Source organism: Lissotriton vulgaris, chromosome 7 (assembly GCF_964263255.1).
Source record: "Lissotriton vulgaris chromosome 7, aLisVul1.2, whole genome shotgun sequence".
NCBI lineage: Eukaryota > Metazoa > Chordata > Amphibia > Caudata > Salamandridae > Lissotriton > Lissotriton vulgaris.
The window spans coordinates 348,891,588-348,910,809 of record NC_141695.1 but is presented as its reverse complement, the minus strand read 5'-3'; the positions used below and the strand labels follow the sequence as shown (position 1 = coordinate 348,910,809).

General features: G+C 43.2%; 1 protein-coding gene across 1 annotated transcript in view; it reads left to right on the top strand.

Moving 5' to 3' along the window:
- Positions 1–15,575: 15,575 nt before the first annotated feature.
- Positions 15,576–19,222, top strand: part of GFY (golgi associated olfactory signaling regulator) — a 349,649-nt gene continuing 346,002 nt past the window's right edge. The window contains exon 1 of the mRNA XM_086928672.1: positions 15,576–15,695. The gene's annotated coding sequence lies outside the window, so the exon portion shown is untranslated. The remainder of the gene's footprint in view (positions 15,696–19,222) is intronic.

Here is a 19,222-nt window from a genome sequence, read left to right as displayed (position 1 = left end):
CAGAATGATTAAACAGCTATATAACTCACCGTCAGCTAGGTTGCTGGTTAATGGGTCCTTGACTGAAGCATTTAATATTACAAGAGGTACAAGGCAGGGCTGCCCGCTTTCCCCTCTCCTATTCGACTTATACATCGAGCCTTTTGCCCAGGTGTTAAGGGAAGAGGTGGACATTTCACCCTTCTGTTTCGGAGACTGGGAAAGACGGGTAGCACTGTATGCAGACGACATACTAGTGTTTACAGCTGATCCAGTCAAGGCATACCCAGTGGTTATACAACGTGCTGTAGAATTTGGCCAAGTCTCAGGGTACGACATAAATTCGAGCAAGAGTGAGATCATGGCATGGAACCTACCCAATTTAGATCTCGGGATTAATATCTCATCCTCAATGCGATATTTGGGAATCAAAATAACTCAAGATGTCGGCACCCTTGCACAAACTAATTTGGAAAGAATACACAGTGAAAGCAAAAGACTTATGAAATCTTGGACACACCTGCCTCTCTCTATAACAGGAAGGGTTAACTTAGTCAAAATGTGTATTCTCTCAAAATTCACCTTTATTTTTAACACTATCCCAATAACTATGAACACCAAAATGTTGGAAAAATGTCAAAGAGAAATCAACTCATTTATATGGAACTACAAGACTACAAGAATATCATGGAAGAAGCTCAGAAGAAGAAGAGAAAAAGGGGGCCTTGCACTACCGGACCTAATGTTCTATTCATGGGCCTTTCAGATGTCCTATTCTAGAATGCTTCTTAAAATGCCATCTAATCTACCTAGTACATCCATGTATGGAGCCATGCTAAAGGAGACAAATCTTGCAGCAGATGGCTTTATGTTTAAATTTGGTAGTCAAACATTCTTCAAAAATATAAAACTGAAAACACTACACTCATGGGCCAAAAATTGGTTTAACATCAGGAAAAAACTGAGACTATCTTACTATTCAAACTATGCACCAATTTGGGACTCTCCCGGGTTACCACTATGCTTGAAAGATAACTTGTCCAATATAATTGAACAAGCAGGCATCTGTAAATGGGGCCACCTATTTAAAGATAAAAAACTTATAACTTGGGATGAGTTATATGAGCAAGTTGGCCCAGGGCTTTCCAGATTCAAATATATTCAAATGGATAGTTGGGCAAGATCTGAAATCCGTAAAGACAGTAACATTGGAAAAATAAGTGAAATGGAACAACAATTAGTAGAACGTCCAACTGGAGGAAAAGAAGTAGCTAGATGGTACTGGCTTCTGTTGGAAGAAAGCGAAGGGGAGTTTAAACTCCCGGATGAGTTATGGGGGACCGAAATTGGGATTCCATGCGAGGAGAGGTGGATAAACTCTTTTGAGATTTTACGCAACATCGTAAAGCCCTCTTGGCTTGTACGAAATCACATTTTCTCTGTACATAGGGCATATTTAACACCGCGGAAATTGTCTAAATATCAAACAGACAAAAAATGTAATAAATGCAACTTAGCAGACGCATGTGACATACATATGTTTCTAGAATGCCCTAATATAACCAAATTCTGGGAAGACGTGAAAAACACTTTAAATTCCATACTAAACACTTCCTTGTCAATAACTCTCCCACTTGTCATCTTTGGAACAGAAGACAATATCACAGGCAAGGAAAAATCATTTCTTTTCTATGCAATTTTGATGGCGAGAAGACAGATTTGCATCCAATGGGTAGAGAAGACACCTCCTCTACACTGTTCATGGCTTACTTCATTATATGAGATATCCAAAAGAGACCTAATGAGATCTGTAAATAAGAGAAAGCTAGCATTTTGGGATCTCCTGACCAACTGGAGATGATCCGGGTTTTTTTTTGTTTGTTTTTTTTTTCCCGGGTCCGATGATTATGCCATCTTTACTCTTTTGGACCAAGGGCTAGGACAGTTTCGAACAAGGTCCGGCAGGTTGAAACATACCTAGATGGAGTCAAAAGAATGCTCCCCTAACTGGCTTTTTCTTTCTCGACACATATCTCCCGCCATTAACACATATCACGCCAGTAAGGCCGTGCAAGGTGGTTGGTATCTTCCGTCAGAGGGAAAGGCAGATGAGGACACAAAAAAAAAAAAAAAAAAAAAAAAAGAAGGCCCAAATTCCTTCTTCACCGCGATTTTTTCTCTGACTAGATCCCCAATCTTTGGAATCCAGACAGGCCTTGCTGGGGCTGTTGCTTGTGGTGCCTCGTCAGTGGTAGATGGCTGTTGCTTTAACTTTATGCTGCTTAAGGATTTTCTTGTTTCATTCAGTTCCTGTAACACAGCCAAACGATCTTTGATGTCAAAGTCTGTTGTTTTTTCTTGTACCACTGACATCTGACTATCGAGGTCCTGAATGTTCATTCTAATTCCGAACAATAGTTTGTATGGGCTGAAACCTTTTAGAGAATTTCTTGGCAAGTTATTAAGACTAGTCTGGACACTTATTAGATGTTTGACCCACCCAGCGCCTGAACCTAATACCTTCGCTGTTATAGATCGCTTTATGTCTCGGTTTTTTCTTTCAACCACACTATTCCCTTCGGGGTGCAACGGACAAGAATACCGCAACCCAATTCCCATGCTGGCCATGGCCTCCTTATAAGCTCGAGAGCTAAAAGCAGGACCCTGGTCAGAATGGAACGTGGTAATTGCGTATGTGCCGATAAAGACTCGCTGATCTCTCTTATAACAGTTCTAGCGTCAGCCGAGCGCTGGAGGCTACATTTTTAAGTGTGTTTAGCCTTAACTGTGTACAATGGGACGCGCTTCTCTTCTTTGATTGCGCAGATAGACCGCCTTATGCTGTCTAGCAGGGATCCTGAGACTACACTGGCCTGTTCATTACTGCGATCTCTGTTGCAGTTTTCACAATTTTGAGCAAAACATTGAATATCTATGCTCATTCCTGGCCACCAGTACTCTGATTGTAATTCTTTCAGAGAGTCTTTAATTGTTTGGTGTCTCAGACCCAACCCCATTTGTGCTTCCAGTAAGAGGAAGCCCCTCCTGCTCCTGTTTGGAATTACTCTGTCCCCCACTCCAGGGATTCGAGCAAAAGGAACGGAGTTTGCATCGATTACGTATGCATAATTGAGTGGATAGTTCACGGGTAGTGCTGTACAGTCGCCTTTTACGGTCGTTTTTACTGCCAGCATGGTTTCCCCGTCTATGTATTTTTCTGTACGCTTTTTTGTGGCTACGGAAGCCGGTTTAGTTGCTTCTGCTGTGGCTGTTTTAGCCAATGAATTCCCTGCAACGTGAACGCCATCACGTTGAAGACTCTGTGCGTGTACCACGTGAGTCTTTTGTAGTTCTTTGTGTAAAAGAGCTACCTGTTTCCAGAGCAATTTATGCTTTATTGTGGCACCTGTGTCATCTTTGTAGTCGTTTTCAATCCACCTCTGCAATTTATTATTGTAAGAGTTGACGCAAAAATGAGAATCGCACACGATAAGTGTCGAGAATTCACGTTCTGCATTTTCGAGCGCCATCTTTAAACATCTGATTTCAGCTCTCTGAGCCGAACAGTTTCTCAATGATTCAGTTTTTGTTACTTTCGGTCTGAATTTACCGCACAGCCAACGACCTTTAACAATCGCACAGGCTGCATCGTAGGATTTTCTCTCTACGTTGAAATGCTGTACAAATCTATCTGTATAGATTATACAGGCGTATTGTGGGAGAGGCAGAAGTTCGAATGGCAGAGAATATTCTTCTTCATATTCTAAATCATTCAGTTCTTCGAATTGCGGGGCGAAATAGTATTTCACATCTTCCGCTCCGAGAGAATCTACACACTGTATCCATTTCGGATCCAGTGACACTGTAGGCAGGTTTTCTGGGCTGAATAGCGCCTCGAAGGCGGATTCCGCTGTGAGGATATTAATCCGTTTGCCGTGTGCTAGTTCTCTTTCATTTGCTAATGCGATTTGCACTGCTTTCACAGTTCTTTCTGTGTGACTGAATGTTTTTCCTGCTTGTGTGTACAAGTGAGATTTAATTGAAATAGGTACCTTTTCTCCCTCATTAGAGGTTAGGTACGTGAATCCGCATCTTCCTGGGATGACTCGGATTACAAGATCGATCGTGTTGTCACGTGTATCTAATTTTGTTTTTGCTAACATGTCTGTTTGCAGTGATCTCAAAATTTCTGTGTGTTTTTGAGTCCAATTGATTTTTTTAAAATCAGGTTTAATTAGTTCGTAGAGAGGTTTAACCCTCTCTGCGTAATTTAGAAAGTATGTTCTTCCGAAATTCAGAAAACCTAGTATGGATTGTAAATTCTTCAGCGTTTTTGGAGCTTGGAGTACAGCGCACTTCTCTAAGAAGTTGTCCGCTAGGCTTTTCCCTTCACTTGATAATTTGTACCCTAAAAATAGTACTGTCAGATGGGCAATTCGGGACTTTTTAAAGTTGAATTTGTAACCCTCTGCTGCGAACCCAAGTATAATGGTGTTCACTCTTTTCAAGTGAGTATCCAAGTCGTCGTCTGTGAGATAGATATCATCTACATAAGATAATGCCTCATCATCATATATTTGTAGTAACTCTGTTACTCTAGCTGAGAATAGTCCTGGGCTGTTCTTGAACCCCTGTGGGAGTCGACAGAATTTTTTCTGTGACCCAAATGCAGAGAAAGCGGTCAAATATCTGCTTTCCGGTGCAATGTTTTGACAAAAGAAACCATTAGATATGTCTAATGTCGTTTTATATTTTTTCCTAACTATGTTATTCATTAGGGCTGCACTATGCGAGTTTTGTACTGCAAACGTTTTGCAACATGTATTAAGATGTCTGTAGTCCAAAACTAGACGATATGAATTGTCTGGCTTGGAGACAGGAAACAAAGGATTGTTCATTTGAGAGGTGCATGTTTCAATCACCCCCTGGTATTCAAGTTGACTAAGATCTCCCTGACTTGTTTTTTAGCTTCTTGCTTTATGGGATACTGCCGTTGGGCAGTTGGTTCACTTTTTAACTGGATTTTGTGAGGAGGAGAGTCCTCATCCCATCCTACATGATTTTTATATAATGCCGGAGCCTGGGCTACTGCCCATTTCCTTGCATATGTATATTTTTTGTGAATCGGGATGTGATTCGAGAAGGCAGGCATAATCACTTCTTCGCCACGAGGGCACTCCCTGACAAACTCTGGGGGCCAATCTGTTTCAGCTAACAGAATATCATAGCCTTTTGAGAGTTTATCCCAAAATAGACCCCTAATTTTCCTAGTCTTATCACCCTCTATACGCAATGTAATTTCGTATATTTTATGGGGCTCGCTAAGTCTGGTGTCGGCAGTTTCAACCTGAATGTATTCATTCGTGTCCACTGTCTCCAGATGACTCATCAAGATCTTGCGCGCTATACTGATTTCTGCTGCACTGTCCAACATTGTCAATGCCCACTTCCCGTTTTTCAACTGTGTCCTCAGTATTCTCGGCATGGTTGATTACTCTAATACTGGCTACCTTCTTTTTAGGAAATTGTGATTTCTTATTTTGAGCAGGTTCCTTGTCTTTGGACTTGGTGTGCTCTCCTGGGTCTGACCGTCCTCTTCTTTCCGAATTCTGTGGAAAAGATCGAGAGGGACGTGTATCAATACTTTGATATCTATCAGGTTTTTTCAGATTATCCCTATTTCTAAGGTTATATCTTTTCTCAGAGGGCTCCCTCTGGGGAGACTGGTGTTCTCGAGTCGGAGTTCTTTCCCTCCGTCGAGGAGACCTTCCTCTGGACTGGAAAACTTTTTCCTTGGGAGTGGATTGTTTATTTCCATCCCAGCTCTTTTTAGGAGTGTTTAAATTATTTTTAATAAATAATTTTTCAGGATTTTCGAGCAGTTGGGGCTTTACCGGTTTCCCACCCAAGCTGTCTCTACCTAATTCTTCATAGCATTTTTTTATGATTTTGGCAAGCTCAACTGGCTGATCTTTTATATCTGTTTCCTTCAACTTCTGGCGGATCGCCACAGATGCTGCTTCTCCCTTTATGTTGGCTAATAATATAGCCGAGACCTGCTTGAAGTCTTTCAGTAATTTCATACCAAGATTTAAAGCGGGCTCTGGACCGTATTCATTTTGAATCTGTTTTAGCACTTCTGGTATTACCGCCATAGACGGAACACCGTGTGTTTTTGTGTAAATGGAAGCAAAGACTGTACCCCAAGTGTCGCAGTCCTCTATGTGTGGTGCGATTCCCATAGGAAGGCAGATTGTCAAGATTCTGTGTTTCTCAATAGGGGTAGTATCAGGAAATACTGCCTCTATTTGAGTGATTTTCTGTGCTAACCAGAAAGGAATTTGTTCCCGTTTTACGGGTGTTTTACCAAGACATGACTGTATGTTCTGTGGTGTAATTTTATTAGTGTTCCCCTGATGAGGGGTCAGCTGTGGTACATTAACAGCTGGTTGGACTGTTGCAGTCCGCATTACATATTGCACTAATTGCCTATGTATTTTAATTAATGTTTTTAGCTGTACTAACAGCTCTTATTTAGACATTTTTACAATGTCCGGATGTGGTGTGTAGCTGGCTAGAACCGGCCACGTTGCTCCTGGTCTACCTAGTGGACCGAGCCTAGTTATGTGATCATTGTGTTTTAGGGCGCCATTAAACCAGAGCAGGTGCTCTTGGAATTTAAGTGGAATTTCAATCTCCTCGAAAGGAGCGTACTCTTCCGGAGGTTCCTCTATTTTGTAATAGTGAAACTCTTTTGTTGTAGCGTTTACCGCTGGAAAGTTTATCCATGAATAGAATACCTCTGTCTGCCGATATTCGTGTGCCTCTAACACGAAAATTACTGTACCACCTTGTGGTGTCACTCCGTTTTCTATAAGTTTTAAAGTTATAGATTTTCTTAAATGTGCCGGGATGATTATTGCACCCGGTACCGTATCGTCGGAATCCTACTGAGTTGCATTTCCTGCACCCCCAGTCGTTCCGTTGTTTTCTCCTGGCATTGTATAAATGCAGGTTTTGCAGAGTTGGTCTCCAAGGAGACAAAGATTAGGTGCACAATATTTTGGAACACTGTATCCTTCAACGTTGAATAAACCAGAGCTTTACATAGGAATCTCTTCCTACTGAGTTTGGGCGGATTTTAACCTTTCACCCACTCCAGACGTCTATTGGAGTATTTACGGGAGAAAGGGGTCTGTGTGAAAAATGCACGACTGAGTTACTCTAACGTCTTGCGTTAGTTTATCGCCTTACCAAACGTTGGGCGCCATGTAGTGTAGTTCCTAGTTTCCCACTAGGCCCTGCGCATTGGAATAACATAAACAGTAGTATCGACGTAGAAGTGCGGATCTTCCAGGCCTCTACTGACTATGCTAAACTTAATTGGGTTTGTTACCAACTAGCTCAGAGGTCACTGGAAACTTTCTTCTCTGCATAGGAAGTGATCAGCTTCCCTGGCACAGACAAGAAAGGATTCAGCTTTCCAACAACCGTGCAACATGACAACTTTGCTCCTCAGATTAAGAGTCAATCTCTAGGGTCGTGTGAAACAATAGACCGTTATTTTACTCAGTCAGGTTAGTGCAGTTTACTTTCACGATATGTAGAGAATAGAGAGACGGGCGTTTGTCAATAAAGGGTTAACATTTATTGAACAGTCTTTCTTCTCATACAAGAGAAATGTATTGCCACAATTGCAAGACTAGTTATTATAAAAAGTACGTACAGTAAGATAAGTATTGCAAGATAATACTGTAAAAGCATTGATATGGTTTCTTAGCCATACAATGGTTTAAAAGTAATAAAACATATATACAGTCATATATACATTAGGCTAACATACTCAACTGGTGCTTCTAACTACGCCTACCCCAGTGTGCCTGACCTAAGCCTAACACGTGGAAGGGGAGTAAGTAAGTAGCTTAAGTTAAGTTGGTTTTGCCAAGGTTTGCTTCAAGAATTCTCTTCTAAGGGTTTAGTCAACACCATACCTCTGAATAGAATGATGGAGGTCTGGTATCTCCTTCAGGGGATCTCGGTATCCCAGTCATCCGCAAGGGCAGACTAGAAACGCTGGAGCTGGATTTCTCTGCATGAGAAAGGTAGCGTCTCTCTTCAGCGCGTCGAGGAGGAGGAGGGGGGACAGCGTCCGCGGGCAGTTGGCATCTGCTGGGCTTCTTCGCAGAGGGACGGCTGTTCAGCTCCTAAGCTCGCCACACCATCGTTCGCGCTTTAGCAGCGATAATGGTATCAGTAGCTTCACCACCAAAGGGACAGCAGCAGCATCAGTGTACTGCATACAGCATACAACAGCAATGGGACACCAGCAATTGCTTAAGGCAACGTTGGTAGTATTTATACCTGACGGGAGCCTGGTTTGACGCAAGTTGGCTGGACATAAGACGTCAATTAAAGATGTCACTAGGAAGTGATAGCTATCAGTTGCTCATTAGAGTTCCATTACTAATCAAAACACAGCAAGCGGGGATTTCCAGGTTTGCTGAGTTTTTATCTTGTTGAAGAACTCGGAGTGTTAATCTAGGAATATCAGATAGTGACTTCTGCTCTGTCATTGCACTAATTGGTTGCAAAGGAAGTGGCAGAGAACTATTCTGGAATGTGGCTCTGTTCGTGTGAGGCCAGAGATGACTTTCTGAATATCGCACTTGAACGGTTATGCCAATATAGGGAATAAATGGATTTATAGCCGAATAGGGGCATAAGGTCACAGTATCGATCAGGAACCTAGATAAACACGCAACATGTCATGCTGCGCATGCTTCTTACCTTTTGATGTAGCTCTGGCTGAGCTGTCTAGGTCCCCAACTCCCACCACACTCTCAGTCTCAATCGTTGTGGACACCAGTTCCTCCAGTTCCTCCAAATGTCGGTCTCTGTAGGAGTAGATTTATTATGCGTTTTTTATTTATTACAATAATCATGAAGTCTGAATACATTATTTTTGTATTTTTCTAATCATTAGTATCACTATTGTTTATTTTGATATGTTCTGAGAATTTTATATTTTGAAGTTGCTCTAGGTTATTTACATTACTCAAAACCCACACCAGCCATAGAAAGCATGGAATCAGCCCTGATGAAGTGTGCTGTGATTAACAGTAACAGACGAAAATGGTGCGGGAGAAAGCGGAAAAAAGAACAGTAAGGCAGTGGTCCTTGAGCCTAGGGCCCAGGAACCTCTGGGGCTGAGCCTAAGGCACAGGTACAGGGGTAGGCTAACAAGACAGACAGGCTGGCTGGCTGGCTGGCTGGCGAGGTTGATTTCATTCAGGAGCAGCCTGGCAGCCATGGGAGAAGGTAGGTGACCAGTGGCAGTGTGAGCCGATTGTTTCCGAATCGGTATTTTACCGATGTTTTTTATTTTTTTTTACTACATCTCATTTACCGAATTCAAAATACCGATTCGGTAAAAATCGGTATTTTAAATTCCGTAAATGGCTTTTACCTACATCGGGCCCCTAATGTCTCAAAACAAGCTTTTCGTATATAAATTTAAACCCTATTTACAAATGCTCAGGGGAAGTCAATTCCATGAGTATGATGATCTTCACAAGTAGAATGGCATCCACAGTAATCTAAAACGCAACAATATGCAGTAAGTATACTGCTTTAAATGTAGGATTTGTACCCTGGTTTGTGACTGAGATGTGCTTCATGAAAACAGAGAAGGAAATGTGCTCAAGTGTGCGATAGCAAGAGAACCAAAAGAATATGGTATAGCTAGTTGTAGAAGAACACCTTTGAAAGAATGTGTAACATGAAGTAAAATGAGTGACGGGAGTACAATAGCCCAAAGCGTGAGAAGTAAACGATAAAGGGCTTGCCTGGTGAATTCCTAAGAGCTGCCGTGTTTGACAATCTTAAAAATGCGGCTAGATGCTAATAGTTTCTGATGAAGGGTTCCTGTAGTAAACCCGAAATGCATTGGGATTTTTGAAAAAGAACATTATTAACACGCAGTTACATGTTTATGTACAATGTTATGTTTTTGCACGATCATACAAAAATATATCGTTTTGTTTAATCCAATGATAAGTGGTATGCAGATAATGCTTGTAATTATTTGTATATAATCTCTTGTTGGAACATAGACTAAACCTGATCATTTCAAATGAATCTTGTTGCCCTTGAGCATTTGTCAATATTGTTTAAATTTACATACGAAAAGCTTGTTTTGAGACATTAAGTCCCTTGGCTGTGCACTCCCTTAACTGTGGGTGATACCATAGTTCACTTTTACTTTTCAAAGAATGGGAAACTAGGGTCCTTTTCCATAGAAAAAGGGAATAGCACACAATTCCTTTACACACCTTTTAAACTACTTCAAATATTTTGTTTAATTCATAACAAGAACGCCTTAGCTAAGGTGTGCACCTGCACCACCCCCCATTGAATCTAGGAATCGCCATCAAACTTGCACTAGAGGAGCAGAGCTGCCTCTTGGAATGGTACCAGGTGAATTTTCCTGCAGTGGGACAGGGCCTAGGTAGTGTACCTCTCTGTACACCATACAAAGCGATTTAAAGTGGACCCTTTCCTTAATAGGTAGCCAATGGAGGTCTCTCAGAGCCAGGGTAGTGGAGGATCTACGTTGCCTATTTAGCACCAATTTTGCTGCTGCAGACTGGACTCTCTGCAACCCCTGAAAGATGTACTGCAGTGCTCCCAGATACAGGGAGTTGCAATAATCCAGCCTGCTTAGCACTATGCTTCTCACTATAATGGAGCGCGAGTCCTTTGGTAGTAGTGGGAGTATCTGGCACAGCATGCGCAACAAGGAGAAGCACACACTGGCGGTCTTATTTGCCTGCGACTCCATATGGAGATTAGCATCCAACAGGACCCCCAAATTGCGCACTGTGCTGACAGGGACCAAAGGTTCCTACTCCGGGGTGAGCCTAAACTCCAGTGGTATGTGCTTAGACATGTTAACAGAAGAGCAATACACCACCTCGGTTTTCCCACCATTAAACAGTAAAGAGTTTCTCCCGAGCCAGCTAGCAGTCTGACGCATACACTCCTGGAACGTGTCCATGGATAGTGCGTGTTTCCCTTCCAGGGAGAACGCCAGTTGGGTATAGTCAGCGTAGTTGACCAGGTAGACTCCGAATGATTTAATGATGGGGAACAAGGGCTGTACATAGATATTGAAAAGAATCGGGCTGATCGCAGAGCCCTGTGGTACCCCATAAATTACCGGGGATTTGCTGGAGGTGAACGGTGCCACGGTCACCATCCGCTGTCCCCCTGATAGGTAGGACTGTAGCCACTGAAAAGCCCGTCCCTTCACCCCATCTTCCCCAGACTCTCCACTAAAATTGAATGGCTCACCGTGTTGAATGCGGCTAAAATATTGAGAATAACTAAAACAGTGGCATTCCCGTTGTCGGCCTGCATGTGTAGGTTATCCACCATGGTTGTCAGAGCCGTCTCGGTTCCATGACATGGGCGGAACCCGAATTGGTCCTTATCCAGCAGTTGATTATCCTCCAGAAAGCATGATAGAATCTTGCTTACAGCCTTTTCCAGGATTTTAATCGGGTATGGCAGGAGGGAAATATGTGTAAAGCTAGCTGGGGTTGTCTGGTCCAGTGAGGGCTTCTTAATCAAGGGTGTCACCACCGCTTGCTTCCACCCCTCCGTGACTGTACCTTCTTCCAAGGACTGGTTACAAATCTGTTGCAGCCAGGGGAAGGTAACTTGGCCAAGGGTCTTCCAAATTTTGTGGGGGAGGGGATCAAGGGGGAGCCCGAGGATATCCTGTGCGCCAAGTTTAGGGTCACCGTGGTGCCTCTGCAGAGCAATGGACATGCATTCCAGTGGCAATTTAGAGTCTGTGTAGGATTGTGTTTGTGTAGGTGTTATACAGTTGGCAAAATATTAACAAGGTCGAGAGTATAAGAAAATGCAGTGCTCTTTAGGCGATTCTGTGCTTTGTGTTTGAAGGTGGTATAGTGAAGGAGAGAGTGGAAAAGGGGTGCTAAAGAAGAGAAGATGTGGAGAGAGCAGGGCATACACGGCTAACATACAATGAATAGAACAGGAGTGATTAAGACACTGAAGCCACTATCCCCTCCACAGTCCATTTTTTAGGTCGAGCATTCGAGACCTCTTGTATATGCTTTAGTATATACTTAATATGTGTATGCACTTTGTGGGCTCTGGAGATCAGCCCTAGGACTTGTCTGCTTCCGCTTAGGGACTTTTTTTTCCTGTTCAACTGCCTCTATTTAACGGTCTTGATAGAAAACGACCAGCCGAGGTCAGTAAAATACCAGAATCACTTTAGCATTCTTTAGATTCCAGTCCATAGAAATTGTCTTCAAAAAGCACCTGTAGACAATAATAATATTTTTTTCAAATCTTGGATTTCAGTGATATGACCACTGAAGGCCTTGTTTTTATATTGAAAACAGAGTTTTGGACTATACCATTTCTCACTGAAAGGCAATATTTCTCTCCATGTGTTCCCATACTGTCACGCAGTTTGGTGCTTACTTTCCCTCCATGTTAAAGAACAGTAGATGTTTCAGCACCCAGGTTAGTGTGCTGCATAGCTAAATACATATAAGGTCACGCCTCGGTGCCTATTCCAATCATGGAGTCCCACTCTGCAACTCTGGGCAATAGCTTGCTTAATCTCCACAAAGGCCCCTCGCAGCGGGATGCCTGGCTTTCACCTTGGGGATGCCCAGTAATGGGTTATCTCGCAGGGGAATACCAGGACGGGTTCCCTAAGCAAGCGCTGGGACGCTTTCGGGCAGCCATGCGCTCTACAAATCAAATTTCATTTCATTTCATTTCAAGGTGAGACTGATAGCATTGCAAATGCTGGTCTTAAACAGCTAACAACGACTGACAAAGCCAAGAGTCCCGACTGGTTCTTCTGTGAGTCAGTTGTTTTTTTTAATTTTTAATTTTATTTTATTTTTAGATTTTCAAAGAAACAGAGGACATCAGGAGAAAATAAAACAGAATACACAGTTTGGGAACACATGTTGATACAAAACAAAAAAGAAATGTAAATACATTAACAAATAAATACATGACACAATTTGACATAGAATGATAACACAATTACTGAGATAACCAATCTGCGAAAGGAGCCCAATTCTTAGATGCCAATAAACGCCTTCTCTTCCCCCGCAATAGCATCACAGATGACTCTAATTTGTGCCATGCAAGCATCCTAGCTTTCCAATGGATAAAAGTGGGAGTTTCAGGATTTAGCCATTGCGATGTAATACAGAGTCTAATCATGGCCATTGTAATAAACAAGAATGCAGACAAATGTTGTGATCTTTGTGGGCCAATTGAGTATTCGTACCCAATTATTATTAACTCCGCTGAAAGCTTAACCGGGATTGAAAGAGTTTGATTAAGAAAGCCTTCAACCTCATTTAAAAAGGGGCTTAAGTTTGGGCATGAGTAAAACATGTGTATAGCATCAGCGGGGCTCCTTTTACATCTAGGACAGAAACCGCCACTAACTGATCTAAGAGTCCCCCAACTGGCTATTTTTGCAGGAGTATAGTACAGATTGAACATAGCCATATAGCTTTGAGTGCGAAGTGAGCCGGAGACAAGAACAGATCTGGCTAGTTCAAGTGGAATTTGCAGATCTAGTGTTGGGATACCAAATTTGGTAGCCCACTTTATGTTCTGAATTGATAAATCGTCCGGGAGCTCTGATAAAAGACTTTGATATAGAGTACCAATTCTAGACTCCTTACGAATTAATTCAATTAAATTAATTTTGACATACAGATTAGGATATCTAGAGATATTCTTATCGAAAAAGCTCCTTATCTGTAGATACTTGAAAAAATAGCTAGAGGGTAAATGAAATTTCTCCTTCAAATAAAAGAAAGGGGCCAGCTGATCAGAATGAACTAAATCCCTAATTCCCTTAATCCCAGAAGACCTCAATTTCCTCATCATACCATCAGAAAATATTGGAGAAAGCAAGGCAGAGGCATCAAATGGGGTATAATAATTCAGTTTTGGGATAGCAAGACGAGAGCGAATTTTCTGCCATACAGAGAATAAGGCCCAACAAATCTTAAATTTAGTTTTTTTGAAATAACTGGGTTCCAGCACGCGTGTCAATACCCCCTTGGCAGCATCCCCAAGTGCTATTTCATATATAGATGGGGACATATAAATAGGAATCTCAACATTATCCCCTAAAAGGGGAAGGCCAAAATGTTGGATTAGAGCGGCCCAGTAATAATATGCTAGGTTAGGAACAGTCCAGCCACCTCGCTCCTGGGGAAGACATGTCCATTTGGCAGCCCTTCTCGGCCTATGATAGCCCCAAAGAAACCGTTGACATATTCTATCAGCTTTCCCCAATGTTAAGTTGGATATTAGAAGTGGGATGGACCTAAAAAGATATAAAAACTTTGGAAGAGCAAGCATTTTCAAGATATTACAACGTCCATATAAAGAAAAATGTAGGTGGTCCATTCTCTCTAGTTTCCTATGTAAAGAATCAATTACCGGAAGGTAGTTTAGATCTGGAATCTGCTCCACATCTGCGGAAATCTGAATCCCAAAATATGTAGCCTCTTTAACTATGGGAACCTGGGAAGAGGACATATCTTTTGATTTAATTATTTGGGTCTTTGAGATGTTAAGCTTATACCCAGACAAAGAGCCAAATTGAGCTGCGATTCTCTCTAATGCAACGAAAGATGAGCCAACATTATCAGTTAAAACAACAATGTCATCGGCATATGCTAATGCCTTGTAGTCCACTCCGCGGACCCTAACTGGGGTGATCTCCTGGCAGTTTTCGATCAAATTCAGGAAAGGATCGATAAACAGAGCGAAAAGCAGGGGGGAACAGGGACAACCCTGTCTAGTCCCCCTGCTGATGGAAAAGTGAGTGGATTCTCTCCCGGAAATACGAATAGCAGCAGTTGGTGCTAAGTAAAGTGCCTGAAGGGCTGTGAGTCAGTTGTTGTGGTATATATCTGGATACAAAGACAAAGTTCAGGGTGGAACCAAAGTACCAGTTGGGCGCACAAATTTAGTCCCTTGATTACTTATGGCACGCTCCTTTTGGAGGCCACCCCACGCCTTTTTATCCCACTTAAAACCCTGATTACGGCACAGTAACGGCCAGTTCTCCTCCCATTCAGTAGCGTGACAAGGATCCGGTGGCACTTGCGCAAGCAAAGGAAAATTGTCTCTTTCACTGCTCCTGGGGTAGTAAAATAGAGTAGTTACCAGGGTTCGGGAGCCCCTCAGGGCTCTGACTGGACCCCTGCGCCACTGACCCTGTTGCACCAGTGGTAGCTGCGTCACTGCTCCTGGTTTCCAACCCACGGCCTGTGAGTTACTGTAAAGATCCGTAGGCCGCTGCTCCCGGGAAGTGGTTGTCTTTAGCAACGCAGGACTGCGCACAACGTCGCCTTTTTCCGTGTGAAACCGAAGGCCTCACGGCGCCTGGCGTCGAGCGCGCGCCACTGCGGGTCCCCAGAGGACTTTCTCTGGGAGGTGCCTATGGCGACAGGTGGAAGCGGGCGTGGCACTCCGTGCCCGCTTGGGGCATTCTGCTGCTTGTTTGTGAAAGAGACGCTCTAGCCCGCTTTGAAGGGTCGGACTCGCCTGCTGTGGTTGTGGCGCTCTGAGCACCTGCTCGGCTTGCCCTCGAAGGTCGGCGTGGGACCCCCGGCACCGGCAGCGAGGTGAGTGTTGAGAGAGATCCGGGCTGAGAGAGACCGGGGGGGGGGGGGGGCGACCGACCTTGCAGTGTTGCCAAGAAAATCCATTCAAGTGGATTATACTAACCCTCTTGTCGGTGCCCACAGACAAAACCGTGTATAAAATTCCCACATGATTATTGTTATTATGATATAAAAGGCATGCAGGGGAGATACCATAAAGAAATAAGGTGACGTGTCAATTATCCTGTAGAAAAGGAAATCTATTGAAAGCCGGAAGGGCTGGTATGAAGTCAATGAAACAAAGCTGTTTGGAAGGCAGCAATGCACCCTTAAGGGGTTGTAGAAGGGGCTAACCCCGCACATTTCAGTGAGGACTGAGATGAAGCCCCACTAAATGTTTGTGATGACCGTGGTGGTAGTACCCCATCACCTCACAGTGTGCAGGATTGCATCACCAACAGCGGGCAGATGAGCAGGCTTTAAGCCCCAACAATTCACTGGTGGTTGGGATATTGGTTAATATGTTTGCTGTGAAGGATGCTAAATGTCCAATAATTGACTACTGGTCCTGATTACGAACCATCTATTGATTATGGATGATGCTATTGTCCCAATAATTGTGCGTTTGGACATTAAGGACCACTAATTACATTGATGTTTTTTAATGCCCCATTATCTGATTCGACAAAGTTTAAAACATGAGTAAAAACGATCTACATTGCACCAAAAGCATCAAAAACGACCCGTGGTAATGACAGAAAACTCAATACCCGACTGTGGGTGGGGCTAAAGTTCTAATAACCGACTTTTATTGAGATTTAAATATTATCCAATATGGCTGAAACTAAAGGCCCAATCATTGAATTGGTGGGCTACTACATAATTATTGACTGTAGATAGTTCTAGAGCGCAAATAATTTACTGGTTTGGCTACTGCATAATTGTTGACTAGATGGTGCTAAAGTTCCAGTAATTACCTGTGGTTTGGGCTAAGGTTCTAATCATTTACTTTGTAAAACACACCTAATGGATTATGGGCTAATTTTTTTTAGCTGCATCCATCGTGGGTTGTGTAAAGTATCAATAACTTTGGGTGGGAGTTTACTTCAAATGACTGACTGACGTCGGGTGGGCCGGGTAGGCCTGTAACCTGAATAAACATCTGGAATTGGTATTAAGGACTCACAAGTGCACTGTACAGTGTAGCTAAAGCTGATTGGGAACAGTCAGGCCCACCAACCACACCGTGGTTGGGAAGCTCCCCAAATAATTGACTAGTGCAGTGCTACATTTTGATAATGTTACTGTGGATGAGCTGACTGCACATGCTGCTAACACCACCATAAACAAATCAGGAGAAGCTAAATCGCTAATAAATATTGGTGATTTTTTCATTTTTGTGAATAATCAGTTATTGGGGACTTAAGCCCTGCCCACAACATGTTAACACCCTTAACAGTCGGTTATTAAGCTTTCAGCCACACCTCTAGAAGGATGGCTACACCCTCATAACTAACTAACCCTAAGAACTGGTTGAACGTGGATAGTAAATCAATCAATCAAATGATACTTGTAAAGTGCAGCTCATCACCTGTGAGGGTCAGGCGCTGAGATGATGGGTTAGTCGAAAAGCCAGGTCTTGATCTTCTTCCTGAAGTCCGTCAGCGTGGGATAGGTTTGGAGGTGGAGGGTGTTCCATGTCTTGGCTACGAGGTGGGAGAAGGAGCACCCTCTGCTGTGGCTATGGTGAGTGCGCAGTGTCTGTGCACAGGGCGAGTAAGGCATGTCAGTAGGTTGAATTGGCATCTTTTATGGTTGGGAGCCAGTGGAGCGCTCTTAGGTGCTGGATAATGTGGGTCCATTTTAACAGGTTGAGGATAAGTCTGGCCGCTGAGTTCTGTATCATCTGGAGCATTCTCACACGTTTGCTGGTGGTAGCTGCGTACATTGTGTTGCCATAGTCGAGATGGCTGGTGATTAGGGCTTGTATGTTTTCCTGGTGCTTTTAGGAATCCATTTGTAGATACTTCGGAGCATGCAGAGCGTGTGGAAGCAATCCGAAGAGCCCCTGTTAATCTGTTGTTTCATGGTGAGTTTGCCGTCCAAGATGATGCCAAAGGTTGCGGGCGTGGTCATTAAGTGCAGGGGTGGGTCTGAGTTCCACAGGCCAACAGGTGTCGTTTCCAGAGAGAGGGTATGTTGCCAAAGATCAGCCCTTCAGTCTTGTCCATGTTGACCTTCAGGCAGTTGTTCCTCATCCAGGTTGCAACATTTGTCCTGCAGTTGCTGAAGTTGTTCTTCACAGTGGTGTTGTCTGCTGAGATAGGGAGGACAAACTGGGTGTCGTTAGCATACAATATGATGATGTGGGTTCTGATGATGTCGGCTAGCAGCATCATGTAGATGTTGAAGAGAGGGGCACTGAGGGATGAACCTTAAGGGACGCTGCAGATGGTGCTCTTGAGTTGCGAGGTGAAGGGGGATACAGAGTTTCTGTGTGTGTGCCCGTGAGGAATGATGCCATCCATCTGAGTGCTTCTTCTTTGACTCCAATCTAGTCTTGTCACTTGATTAGTGTGTGGTGGGAGATGGTGTTGAATGCTGCAGAGAGGTCCAGAGGGATCACGGCAGCAGAGTCTCGTCTGTCTAGTAGGGTCCAGATGTCGTCTGTGGCAGCAATCAGTGTGGTCTTGGTGCTGTAGATAATGGCTGGGAGAATGAGCGCACACAACTACAGTACATCACAGGTCAAGTATAAATGTTCACTCATTTTGTTAATGTCCAATATTATCTGGTGCTCAGGAGGAGCAAGAGCCATCTATTCTTCCCCAGCTGGAAAGAATCAAAACGTCGGTGGAGGGCTTCTCCAGGGTCACACAAGTCCAAAGGTTGAGGTTATGGTTTCAACAGTTCTTTATTGGTTTTCCATTATTCCAAAATTCCCCCTTTGCCAACACGTTTAGTCTATTGCTGTTACAGTCACAGCAGACTTCACCAGGGCTGATTCCATGTATCTGTGACTGGTGTGTGTTTTGAGTACAGTAAATCTAAAACCGTGTAATTTGCAACAATAATCTTGAGTCGCCCCATTCATTTGTGTAGAGTATGGAGTTCTATGTGTTTGATTATGTCTAGTGATTGTTTCTATCAGTAGTCAAGGCTCGAAAAATCCTAAAAATGGTACTAGTCCTGCAGGTCTAGTACTTTGAAAAATCTCCTTGACCTAACTGCAATCTACTTGACCTCAATCTCTGAAAGCGGAGCAAATGTGACAAGATAACAAGATTTAAAGGCATCTTTATTGCTCAATCACTTTGTGAGCCATAATGATGCCTTTCAATCTTGTTATCTTGTCACATTTGCTCAGTTTTCAGAGATCGAGGACAAAAGTTAGTTTGTCTTCGTACTCGCCAGAAAGAGCGAGTAACACCTAAAAATAGCTCGCCCTCATTAAATTTACCTCGCAGATACGAACAGTCAAGTGGATTTTTCAAGCCCTGGTAGTGGACACATCTCTTGGCACGATAGGTCCAGTAGTGTGATCGGGT